Source organism: Galleria mellonella, unplaced genomic scaffold (assembly GCF_026898425.1).
Source record: "Galleria mellonella isolate WM207_F2 unplaced genomic scaffold, CSIRO_AGI_GalMel_v1 utg1917, whole genome shotgun sequence".
Classification (NCBI taxonomy): domain Eukaryota; kingdom Metazoa; phylum Arthropoda; class Insecta; order Lepidoptera; family Pyralidae; genus Galleria; species Galleria mellonella.
The window spans coordinates 319,106-331,809 of NW_026442031.1; the positions used below are offsets into that span (position 1 = coordinate 319,106).

Here is a 12,704-nt window from a genome sequence, read left to right on the forward strand (position 1 = left end):
TGTCCATGCAAACGACTTTTGTACAAAGTCTCCCTCAGGTAAATAAGATTTTTTAAGATTGACTATTAAGTCATAGCAAATAAAATAAAAATAAGAAATAAGTAATAATAAAATTCATTTATATTTCACATTTTTATTTTATTCGCTTTGTCATCATTACAACTCACGACCTATGGTATTTATAAGGGATAACATGTTACTATGTCACAATGCAATCCATATTTAGACGTTATTAATTTAAATATAAACTTAAAAGAATTTTACAAGCCGTCGACTAATGTTTGAGTTTAGCCATTACAGACTTTAGAACACTATTTGCTCTTCTAATGCAGTTGTTTTATATAGTAATATTTTATGTATTTATTTATGTACGTATTTATTGTATGTATATATTTATTTATTTATATTTATTTTTGTCTCTATTTAGAAATGCACCGCCTACGTATTTCTCGGTTCGCCCAATAGTTGACTGGTAGAGAACACCGTCCGGTGTTAAGTCCGCCAAATGTACATAGAATTTTACTGTGCATTAATGTTTAATTAAATAAATAAAAAGGAACAATTAAACCTTTCCTCTTTTCACGTAATATTAGTATAGATAAATGGACGTTAGACATCATTTTGTAGAAACACTTCTAACCATGAAGTAACACTTGTTTCTTGCGAGTTCAACTTTTTTATGGCAACACCGATAGGGTCCGTATAACGGAAGCATTATTAATATAAGAATAGCAATACGCTGGCCACATTTTAGCGGTACACCGTTAAATGGTGTCTGTTTTACGATGCCGTTTCTAATCTATCGGTCCGTCTGTCTGTTCACACGCCTGATAATCATCACGGATGTCCATTAATCACCGCGCCCGATAGAGATGTGTGATTGATGCGAAATTGTAAAATACTCTTTATTAAAATGATGTTGTATTGGCCAATTATTTGGGGGCTTGTTTGAAAGGTAGAGTAGAGTAGACGAGAATTGAAATATTTTTAAATTATCATTTACATATTATTTAAAATATTTGCACTTTTTTCTTTTGCTTTTTTAATGTATTTTAACATATAATTAATATAATATTTTGATATATAATTAAGTTTCCTCTAGAAGTTAACACGAATAGTTTTTGCCAGTAGTTGCCACGCTTGGCAGGCGGGTTGGTAACCGCTGGTAGTCTTTGGTGATGTTTTAAGACGGACACTGCTGCCCATGTCTGGATCATTAAAATCCCTTTTATTCCATTAAATCGCTTCCTATGACATCTACGACAGAGGTAGGAGTGGCCTATACTATGTCGGGACCACACAAATATTGTGTAAGATTTGTGTGTACACTTGAATCGTGCAATATGTATCGAATCAGAATAAATAGATTTTATTATATATATAATAAAAACTATTTATTATATACATATTATATATATAATTACAAACAGATAAATATCTATACATCAGTACGTATTCGTTCCTGACGTCACCACATACATAAATTCTAGTGTTAATAACACGTCGTTTTTCATTTACACCAATTAAATCTTCGAGTGTTATTTAATGGCTGGCGAGTAAAGAATTATATGTTATATATTGATATATAATTAATAGAATAGCGGATTTATTTATTAAAACCGAAGTCTCATTCGAGTAACGAGATTCACATTACGGGAGACTGTAACTGCAATAATTTTTCATATGGCAAGTACATTAGGCTTCGAAAAAAAGCGACTGTAATCGTGAACATGTATACATATGTATGTGTATACATGAATGTATATATATGTATATATATATATATATATATATATATATATATATATATATATATATATTTATTTATTATTTCTATTTCAATCGTTACCTGTCCACTGCTGGACATAAGCCTTTCCCACAAGGGTAGTTTTTTTTTAATGTGTGATAATAAAATGGTAACCCCAGCCGCGCTATCGGTATACTGGCGGGGCACCAATGAGAAATGATAGGTGAGGATGAAGAAGGTCAGTTAACCTATCGTGACGAATTCAACAAGAATTGTTCACGACGGTTTCTAGAGGGAACCACGTGGAAGTTGACCTAATAGGGCATAGTGCTAGCAATGGGGCTGTCAAACTCCATTGCTAACAATCCCTCCCCCCCCCCCCACAAGGGTAGTTTTGCCAGTAGCTGTTTCAGTGCTTCCTTTCTAGTGAGTGTCGTATAAGGCGACTAAGGCAGGGTGAGAGATGGGCAGCAGGGTCCCTCTTAAAACATTAGACATGTTGAGATTGATTGATGATTGAGACAAATATGACCGCGGTTGCCAGCCTGCCAAGCCTGGCAACTAACAGCAAAACCCCCTAAGGGGTAGGCTTATGTTCAGCAGTGGACAGTTGACAACAAGTTGAAAAATATGATTTGTCAGTACACCTATGTGATTACTGTCCCATATAGACATGAATAGTATGTATATATTCTACATATATGTTCTCCTTTAGCCAAAGCTTGTCTGTAAGAGATTGTCCTAACGATAAGACCGCCTTTTGTACCTTTTTATGTATATATTTTAATCTGTATTTCATGCTGTTGTGTTTAACTTGAATTGTTTATATGCCATTGTTTATTTTTATATTTCTAATGCAATAAAGAGTTAAATTAATAAATAAATAAAAATAGTAACCCTTATTGCGTTGCCATTTCTAACGATTATAGTGTTATGTCTTCATACTGCCATGTTAAACTATCCATCTTTCACGTCCTATTTCTATGACAATTAATAAAGCGCATGACTGTACATATATCAGCGCGGCTGACTGTACCACCATTCATTAAGTTACCGTCCGCCGTGGGGCGGCCCGTTGTTTTTTTTGTCCAGTACACACATGCGGAATAATAATTTTATATATAACGGGGCACACTCTAAATCTCATGTAATTGGGCGGTCGACTCTATAAACTCAACGCGTTTTTATAATGGACTTAAGTCACAAGCGATGAGCGTTTTGTATTTTTTTTTATACAACTTAGTATGGCAAACAAGCTGACGGTCCACTTGATTGAAAGTGGTAACCGTCGCCTATAGACATGTGTAGTACCATGGGCATAACAGAGTATACTGTTTCGCCTATGATAACCCCCATGCGTTGCCATTCCTGAGGACTCAGATGTTATTCCTCTGTACTCTGTAAATTCACGCCATATCCCACCCTTCAAACCGAAACACAGCTATGCAAACACAACTGCTTTACGGTTGAAACACGAATAGGACAGAGGTACCCAAGCAAACGACTTTTGTACAGTCTCCCTCTGGTAAAATATATTATATTGTATGTCACTGGAATCGACCTGCATGCAACGTACATGAGAGGTGTAAGGATTGAGATCTTTGATTTTTTTTTATACCACTGAGGTGGCAAACAAACATACGGCCCACTTGATGATAAGTGGTTACCGTAGCCTATGAACACCTGCAATACCAGAGGTATTACGCGTGCATTGCCGACCCTGAAGAAACCTCTTTACCCCCCTTTTGAAGAACCCCTTTTGATAGTAAAATGTAAAGATCTGAGTAGATATAATTAATTGTTTAGTTTATAATTGAATGTGAGGTGTGTTTTTAGTAGTTACAAGTTGATTTAACTAAACTTGAAGACTTTTTTTATTTTTATTTGATATTTTGAGTCAATATTTAAACTTCGAAGATGGAAATGTTCTATGAATTAATGAGAAAACTTGTAAACACGAATGGATAGATAGATATTTATTTCTCTTTCACGCAAATGCAACTAAATGGATATGAATGAGATTAGGTACTCGGATAGGTTATATCCTAAATTTGCACATAGGATACTTTATCTACTGATTTAGGCATACAAAGCCGCGGATTACAGCTAGTAATTTATAATTATTCAATTCTTTCGTCACATTGTTCATTGTTTATTTAATAAAACAGATTCATTGCAACGAAAGATAAAAAATAAATTCATACGTCATAGCTTCTTATTTCTTAAAAACTAAAAATTACATTTCATTTATCGCTGCTGATAATTTTCAAATACTATTTATATATAAATTAATTACTATACATTTTTTGGAGGGAACGACAATTTTTATCTATTTATTTATTTCTTATTGCATTCCATAATATAATTAGTAGATAACATTTCAATTATGGACCGTATTGGGCACAGCAAGTAAGAGAGAGGAGGACAACACTTTTTTTCACTTTAGAAATAGTCTAAGGATCTGTTACAATATTATCCAGTCATTGAAATTGTATCACGATACGTACGTATTTTTTTATTATTATTATTATTCATTATTTAAGTATCGGTGTGTATCTATTCATATCGCAATTGTTGTTAGTATTATATAGTTATTTAATATATTCTGTAGTTTATAATTATTTATATTCATATTGTAAAATTAATAAATAAATAGTTTAATAATAAAATTGCAGCAATGTCAGTTTTAACTATGTCTTAAATCGTTATCAATTCGTAATTAGTTATTTATTTATAAATTACAAGATAAATTCTGCTTGTCATTATTTATTCACTGTATCTACAGTATTATTTAAAAATTGCATATTATAATATGATTCGTTGCTTCATTGTTGTGATTTCTTGATTAAATTTCATTATTGGTAGTATACACCCAGTTATTGATAGATATATAGATACTCTTTATTGTTTCTTCTAAAAGATAGTAAACTGATTCTAGAAGTTAAAGTTATATTATTTTTTATAAACGCCTAAAAATGAAGGGTCGAAATCAGTTACATGTATGAATAATAAAAACGCTTTAATAAAGACAGTGGAACAAAACACAATGATTTTGAACAATATTATATTAAGGTAAGTGTTGGCGACAGACTTTTTTTTTTAGATTTATATTTTTATATTATGAATATAAGCGCACGCATATACGAGTATCTATCCTGACGCGACTCCGCATAAAAGATAGGCTCTCGACGGTCTGCTATCGGAGGATTCTTGGATACTTCGGTCATATTGCTCGACGACAGGCCGACAATCTGGACAAACTAATGGTTGTAGGCAAGGTAGAGGGAAAAAGACCACGCGGACGATCGCCTAATCGATGGTCGGACCAAGTAACCATCGTTACGGGACTGTCGATTGCAGCTGCCCTGCGAGAAGCTGAAGACCGTGTAAAATGGAATAACATCATAAGAGAGGCAACAGACACCTTTCAAGGACACGACCTTCAGTAATGAAGAGGACGAAGAGAGAGAGATTATGAATATGTCCTTTTGATACTTATTTTGTTTTTCTACTTGATTGACATATTATTCTATTGTGTGCTTGTCTTAAGAAAATATACTGGTAAGCCTCTCTTAATATTATTTTATTATTGTCGCTGCCCTCCCCTTCTACCAGCGCCGTTTTTAGTAACTTTTTATTTATTGCGTAAACGCTGCCTCCTATCACTTGTCCCGCAGCCTCAGTGCCATATTAATTTTCATCCAAATAATTAATGTTAAACATATACGTGATGGACGGTAATGGTCGTAACATGTAAACTGATACACAGTAGTTAACAAACAGACCTACTATTTGTATTTTGTATAGAAAAAAGAAATGTATAGAATAACGGTGGCATAGATAGATACTCGTGCCATATTTTTTGCAATTAATTTAAGTATAATATAGTGTTATAATCAAGTGACTCAGCGGGCTATGGAGAGGGCTACGCTCGAAGTTTCTGTGCGTGATGGAATTCGAAATGAGGATATTTGCGGAAGCATAAAAGTGAAGAATAAGTAAGTTGAAATGTTACCAGAGGGAGACTTTGTACAAAAGTCGATTGCTTGGGTACCTCTGTTCCATTTGTGTTTCAACCGTGAAGCAGTTGTGTTTCGGTTTGAAGGGTGGGATATGGCGTGTATTTACTGGGTACAGAGGAATAACACCTGAGTCCTCAGGAATGGCAACGCATGGAGGGTATCATGAGGAAACAGTACACTCTGTTAAGTCCATGGTACTGCTCATGTCTATAGGCGACAGATACCACTTTCCATATGCGTTGCCTTTCCTGAGGACTCAGGTGTTATTCCTCTGTACCCTGTAAATTCACGCCATATCCCACCCTTCAAACCGAAACACAGCCATGCAAACACACAACTGCTTCACGGTAGAAACATGAATGGGACAGAGGTACCCAAGCAATCGACTTTTCTACAAAGCCTCCCTCTGGTAATACCTCAAAAATACTCGTATATTAGGGCACTTGTATATCGAAGTACCTGTCCCAAAGACCATTGACAAAAAGGGATGCTGAGTAGTATCTTACTATCACCGTCCTAGCCTATCAAATGGTGTTACACTTGAGAACATTTATGCCGTACCATCACCGTTATTCATCGGACCCCACATGCGGTACAGATGACTGGACGATAAATGTTTATTAAAGCGCCTATTGAGTTTGTGATTAACTTGTTTTTTAATACTGTTCATCATATCAGACATTATCGGTCTACCAGAGGGAGACTTTGTACAAGTCGACTGCTTGGGTGCCTCTGTCCCATTCGTGTTTCAACCGTGAAGCAGTTGTGTTTGCATGGCTGTGTTTCGATTTGAAGGGTGGGATATGGCGTGAATTTATAGGGTACAGAGGAATAACATCCGAATCCTCAGGAATGGCAACGCATGGGGGGTATCGTGGGCGAAACAGTATACTCTGTTATGTCCATGGTACTGCTCATGTCTATAGGCGACGGTTACCACTTTCCATCAGGTGGGCCGTCAGCTTGTTTGCCATTCTAAGTTGTATAAAAAAAAGATTACAGTGTCGGATTTTCAAAAAGAACGTATGAAGGTTTGACAACTTTCGCGTGACATTACAGTCATCTATAGGCTACAGTAACCCCGTTTACCATCAGACGGGCCGTATGCTTGTTTACCACTATAGTAGTATATAAAAAAACATATTTACTTGTCGATTTCGAGTCGATCGTCGCTTTAACATTCACAATAACGACGCGAAGTAATGAGAGGCTCCGTTTACCGTGTCACAGTCGACACGTACGCTCGCCGGTTCGATTCCGGCGTACGCAACACAATCACGGCTAATGCTGACCTGTGAGGTTATTGCCAATACCATGCATACACTGTGACAAAAAACATGTACATGTCGGCTAATAAGTACTATTATAAATCTGTTCAAACTCAAATTGTTCGATTCAATTTGGACGTAAATCGGCGGGGAGGCAATTTGAACTGCGGTCTGCGAACGCTTATATATGTTATGTATGTTAAAAATAATTTTTATGCAACTTAGAATGGCATGCTGACGGTCCATCTAAAGTTGTAATTGTCGCTGTTGAGGCCTCCCCGTATTGGAAGAATTTTGCCACTAGTTTCCACGCTTGGCAGACGGATAACAACCGCGTTTAGGATTTGATAATATTTTTATAGGAACACTGTTGCCCATCCCTCGACCATTATATTAAGCTGTCATTAATCATTCAATAATTGTATATAATTGTATCGCTGATTGACTGTGTTATTACTAGTACACAATTACGTTAATTAAATGTTGGCGATATGTTATTACAGGTATACGTACATATGTTGATTTGACAGCCGGGGGCTCCGTACGGAATTTGCAATCTCGTTACATACCTCTACAGTTTTACCGACATTCTGGACGGTTCAGTTTTGCGTTGAAATTATGTTATTACTAGCGGCCCGTCCCGACTTCGCACTTGTGGACATTTTTACATTTTAAATAGTGGCCATTAAGGCTGCACACGCGACGGAAGCTTAAAAATGGAGTAACTTCTCCCGTTCTCCTAACACTTCCCTTCACTGCTCTGCTCCTATTGATTGTAGCGTGATGAAAAGTATACTATAACCATTTTTGGCATCAGTATCGATCACTAATCACCCGCTGATAGTTATTTTGGAAATATATTTCATGTACAGAATTGACCTCTTTACAGATTTATTATAAGTATATAGATTATATACCATGAGGTCCCGGCAGAGAATAATTACCGATTCAAGTTGCGTGTAATTAGATCTAGAAATCTCGACTAGTTTCAGTATCAGTTCGTGACCCTTAATCATAAGCGGCTGTGACGCGCTGATGTGTAAACAATAAAATTTGGACCTTATTTTTTATCCCATATTAGGACTATAATCTGTAAGTTTATTTCACTAAGTACTTACTAGGTAATTATTATAACTGTATAGTATAACTATTGTATACTAACATCGCCTGCGATTTCAGCTGCATTGATTACCTGGAAAAGAAAAAAAAAACATAAGTATGGCAAAGTATACATAGAACATTTTAAAATATCTGTCGATATTTATTCAAGCATTTCTGGGAATAATTTATTAGAGGATAGGGAAAGAATTAAAAAAAAAAGCTTCATTTCCCTAATTCCAAAGAATTTTCATTACCAGGAATATATATTTTTAACATTTTTGTATTTTTATTTTCAATTCGGTATTCCATTGAATCAGAAAGAAAGAAAGAAAACAACTATCTTTCCCCTCTCACCGTACTGGTTACGCTTCAAACTCTTTTCTCCTACATTCTTCACGACTCTGGAACGCGCTTCCTGATGCCATTAGGAGACTACTGACTAAACCGTCTTTCAGAAAAAAAAAAAGCATTCACGCTCACTTTTTTATTTTATCCGAGCAGTAAGTACTTTATATTATTCTCAATTTCGTGTATTATATAGTATATGTCATATATGTGTAAGTATATTTGTTATTTATATATATTTATTCGTTTATATATATAATTTTAGTATGTATGTGTATCAATAATTAGTAGTACCGCATTCGAGTATTCTGACACTTTCCTATGGTTGACTGAGAGAGAATGCTTTTAGCATTAAGTCCAGCATGTACACATATTTGTACTAATGAATAAATAAATAAATTAATTTATTGCCAACAACAAAAATGGTTACAATTATTAACAATAGAAAACAAATTTCATAAACGTTTTGCCAACATGGCCGTCACTCAGCACATGCTGTAGCAAATTAATTGCTATAGCAATGATATTCTGTGGCAACCATGTATGACATCAATCAATCAAGCAGTAATATAAAAAAAAAATACTAAAAAAAATTTTCAATGACAATCCACTACTTTCTTTTAACTTTAAAATAAATTGACGCAACGGTAATTCGTAATGCTTTAAAGATACATTGTATTTTAAATATTTTCGAACAAGAAATCGCATATATTTATATATATATGTTCTTCTTCATTCGAAGCAATAGATAACCTAAATATATTTGTATCAGAACTTAGCAACTTCCACAGTACAGTTGGTTACCTTATTCAGGTCCTTCGTGCCGGATGAAAAACACAATGGACAGGACAGGAGGTAGGATAAGGTCTGCGCACGATACAAGTGATTTTTGCTTCACAACAAGCAGTATTTTTAATCTAAAATGAAAAACAGCTGTTTCAATCATAACCAAAATTAATTACTATAAAAATAGTATAAATTATTGCTATATTTCTTGAGGAAAATTATCCAATTTCAGACAAAAAAAAATGAATACCGCATTCGTTCCGTTATACGAAATTTTCACTAAACACGTACCGATTGTAGTTTGTAAATCGATTTTGAAATGTAATGTTGGCAACATTAGCATACACAATAGCGTGTCCCCATAATGTTGGCACTAAAAGTAGGCCCGCAAAGCGCCGGCACCAGAACACGTGTACCCCGTCACGCACGTATGAGATCGTTGATTCACAAGTAGGTAGGTGGTACGAGGTACTAAAGTCTGTCCTAATAACCCACCTATCACTTGTTTTGTTTACCACACTATCAAAATATATTTTTGTTATTCTATTCGGTTTTTAATAGATACATTCATATTGTTTATTGGTGTTTAAAAGAGACTTCATCCGTGCAACCGAAATATATTGAGTAGGTATTAAGGTTGTGTGCCACAAAAAAAAAACAGTTCAATTGGCGCAGATCTGGTTGTTTTGATTTAAAAACTAAACTGCTGTACCGATTTTGATAAAATTTCTATTGAATCAATTTGTAAGCTTATCCTTTCAAATAAAAAAAATCGGGTTATAACTGACAGATATATGTGGTAACACAAATAAAAGTTCCATGTGATCCCGGCATACAGTAGGCCACCCCTTGCTTCCCCGTGGGTGTCGTAAGAGGCGACTGAGGGAGGGCGAGGGATGGGCAGCAGCGTCCCTCTTAAAACATTACGAAAAACCAAACTGCGGTTGCCAACTCGCCTTCTAAGCGTGGCAAATACTAGCAAAACGACCTAAAGGGGAGATCTATGTCATTACATATTACGTATGTAAATAACACAGGTAGTGGGAAAAGGGATTGTCGGTAAAGGGGTCAAATAGCCCCATTACTAGCAATATACCCTGTCAAATCGAGACTCCATGTGGTTCACCTTAGAAACCATCGTGGTTAATTCTAGTTGAATTCGTCAGGATAGGCTAACTGAGCTGCTTTCGTCGTCATCTGTCATCCTTCACTGGTGCCCCGCTAGTGTATACCGATAGCGCAGGCGGGGTTACCACACCATTATCAGCCATAAAAAAAAATAACATAGTTATACCTTGTTATCGTGGTCAATAAAACCATTTGTTTACACGGGCAGAGTCACGTGCACAACTAGTGTTACAAAAATACAATTTACTGGGTACAGAGGAATAACACCTGAGTCCTCAGGAATGGCAACGCATGGGGGGTATCATGGGCGAAACAGTATACTCTGTTATGTCTTTGGTACTGCTCATCTCTATAGGCGACGGTTACCACTTTCCATCAGGTGGGCCGTCAGCTTGTTTGCCATTCTAAGTTGTATAAAAAAGAAAATACATAAACCACATAATTTATTGTGAAGCCCACCGCGACCCGTGGTGTTGTGGTTTTCAAAATTCGTCGATCGGGGTCAGTGCGGCCGGTCCCGTTAGTTTCGGGAGCAAAACCTGTTTACGCGCAGGACTCGAACTCGAACTGGCTAGAGGCTGATGACACTTGATATCGTACTGATGCCTTATCGTGAACATTGGTAATTTACAGCGGACTTGAAAAAACTTAGGACGTTCTCAATTCGGTTGTGTTTTGCTTTTATTTGTTTGTATGGTTGTTGTCTCAGTGCTTCGTCGTGTTTAAACCGATTTTGATGTTTTTATGCTGAAATAATACACTTTCGGATGAGTTGCGTTGAAAGATTCTATCATATTTTTAGTTCTTACATTAAAATAGATAAAATAAATAAATAGATTTTTTTTTATTCAATTCAACTTAATTATAATATTTATTTTTATATTAAATTTTTTAAAGAAACTGTCGCGGATTTATAGGCGTAGACAAGGGTTCGGAATGCAATTCCAGTTAAGAAAAAATGGTTGTACCACGATTGATAAATAGATATATAATTTACTAGCGACCCGCCCCGGCTTCGCACGGGTGCAATGCTGATACTAAATAGCGCCGCGCCGACCCTATTACATTACGACATCGCATTAGAAACCTCTAAAATTATCAGTGTTCCTCTACTATATTATGCATGTATTATACATATAAACCTTCCTCTTGAATCACACTATCTATTAAAAAAAATCGCTTCAAAATCCGTTGCGTAGTTTTTTTGCAAAGATTTAAGCATACATAGGGACGGACAGACAGCGACAGCGACTTTGTTTTATACTATGTAGTGATTTGCGTCACTTACAATATACAAATATACAATAGACATAGATGGGCATACATAATAAAAGAAATAAAAGATAATAGAGTACATTTACAAAAAAAGCAAAATAAGTTAAAGAAGTAATTTTTTTTTCCTTTTATGCGTGTGCCATAGTAACACAAAATTGTCACAACTCAGTTACATTGAAATTAATGTTTTTTTTTTTTTGTAAATTAAATCTAATTTAATTCACAGATATGTTTCTTGAACATTTAGTAATATCAAATTTATCCATTTCCAAAAAATCCATCCAAAAAAAGGTAAACATATATATATACATACATATAGACTTTGTACAAAACTCAATTGCTTGGGTACCTCTGTCCCATTCGTGTTTCTACCGTGAAGCAGTTGTGTTTACATGGCTGTGTTTCGGTTTGAAGGGGGGATATGGCGTGAATTTACAGGGTACAGAGGAATAATATCTGAGTCCTCAGGAATGGCAACGCATGGGGGATATCATGGGCGAAATTATACTCTGTTATATCCATGGTACTGCTCATGTCTATAAGCGACGGTTACCACTTCGCAGTTAAGCTTTAGAGATGTTTTATTAAGAGAGAAGCTGCTGTCCATCCTTCGCCTTCCCTTAGTCGACCCTTACGACACTTACGGGAACGGAATGGGTGGCCTATTCTATGCCGGGACCATACGGCCATATACCACGGTTGGAACCCTTTATAAATATACAATATTATATATAAAAACACCCAGACTAAAACAAACTCATGAATACAAACGCTGGTATTCTGCGAGAATTCTGCGGGAATCGAACTTGCGACCTTTGGGAGGTAAACCAGTATGTTAAACCGCTAGACCGGCAAGGTCATCAAAACAATGCTCTAAATAAATAAATATAACAGAGCATTCTGGTCGCGGATGCGGACCGATGGTGTGTGACGTCACGGAGAAAGTGCACACCCGGATCGAGATGCCATACGAATGATATTGACCATATCCGGGCAGCGGGCTGGCCTAAAAACACGACGATCGGGCCTGTT

General features: G+C 35.9%; 1 protein-coding gene across 2 annotated transcripts in view; it reads right to left on the reverse strand.

Moving 5' to 3' along the window:
• The window catches only part of LOC113522708 (ichor), a 74,082-nt gene that overhangs the window by 33,276 nt on the left and 28,102 nt on the right, over nt 1-12,704 (reverse strand). Inside the window, exon 2 of one of the 2 annotated variants that reach the window (XM_031913945.2) lies at nt 8,200-8,229. The exons of the other annotated variant lie outside the window; for it this stretch is intronic. The gene's annotated coding sequence lies outside the window, so the exon portion shown is untranslated. The remainder of the gene's footprint in view (nt 1-8,199; nt 8,230-12,704) is intronic. 2 annotated transcript variants of the gene reach the window in all.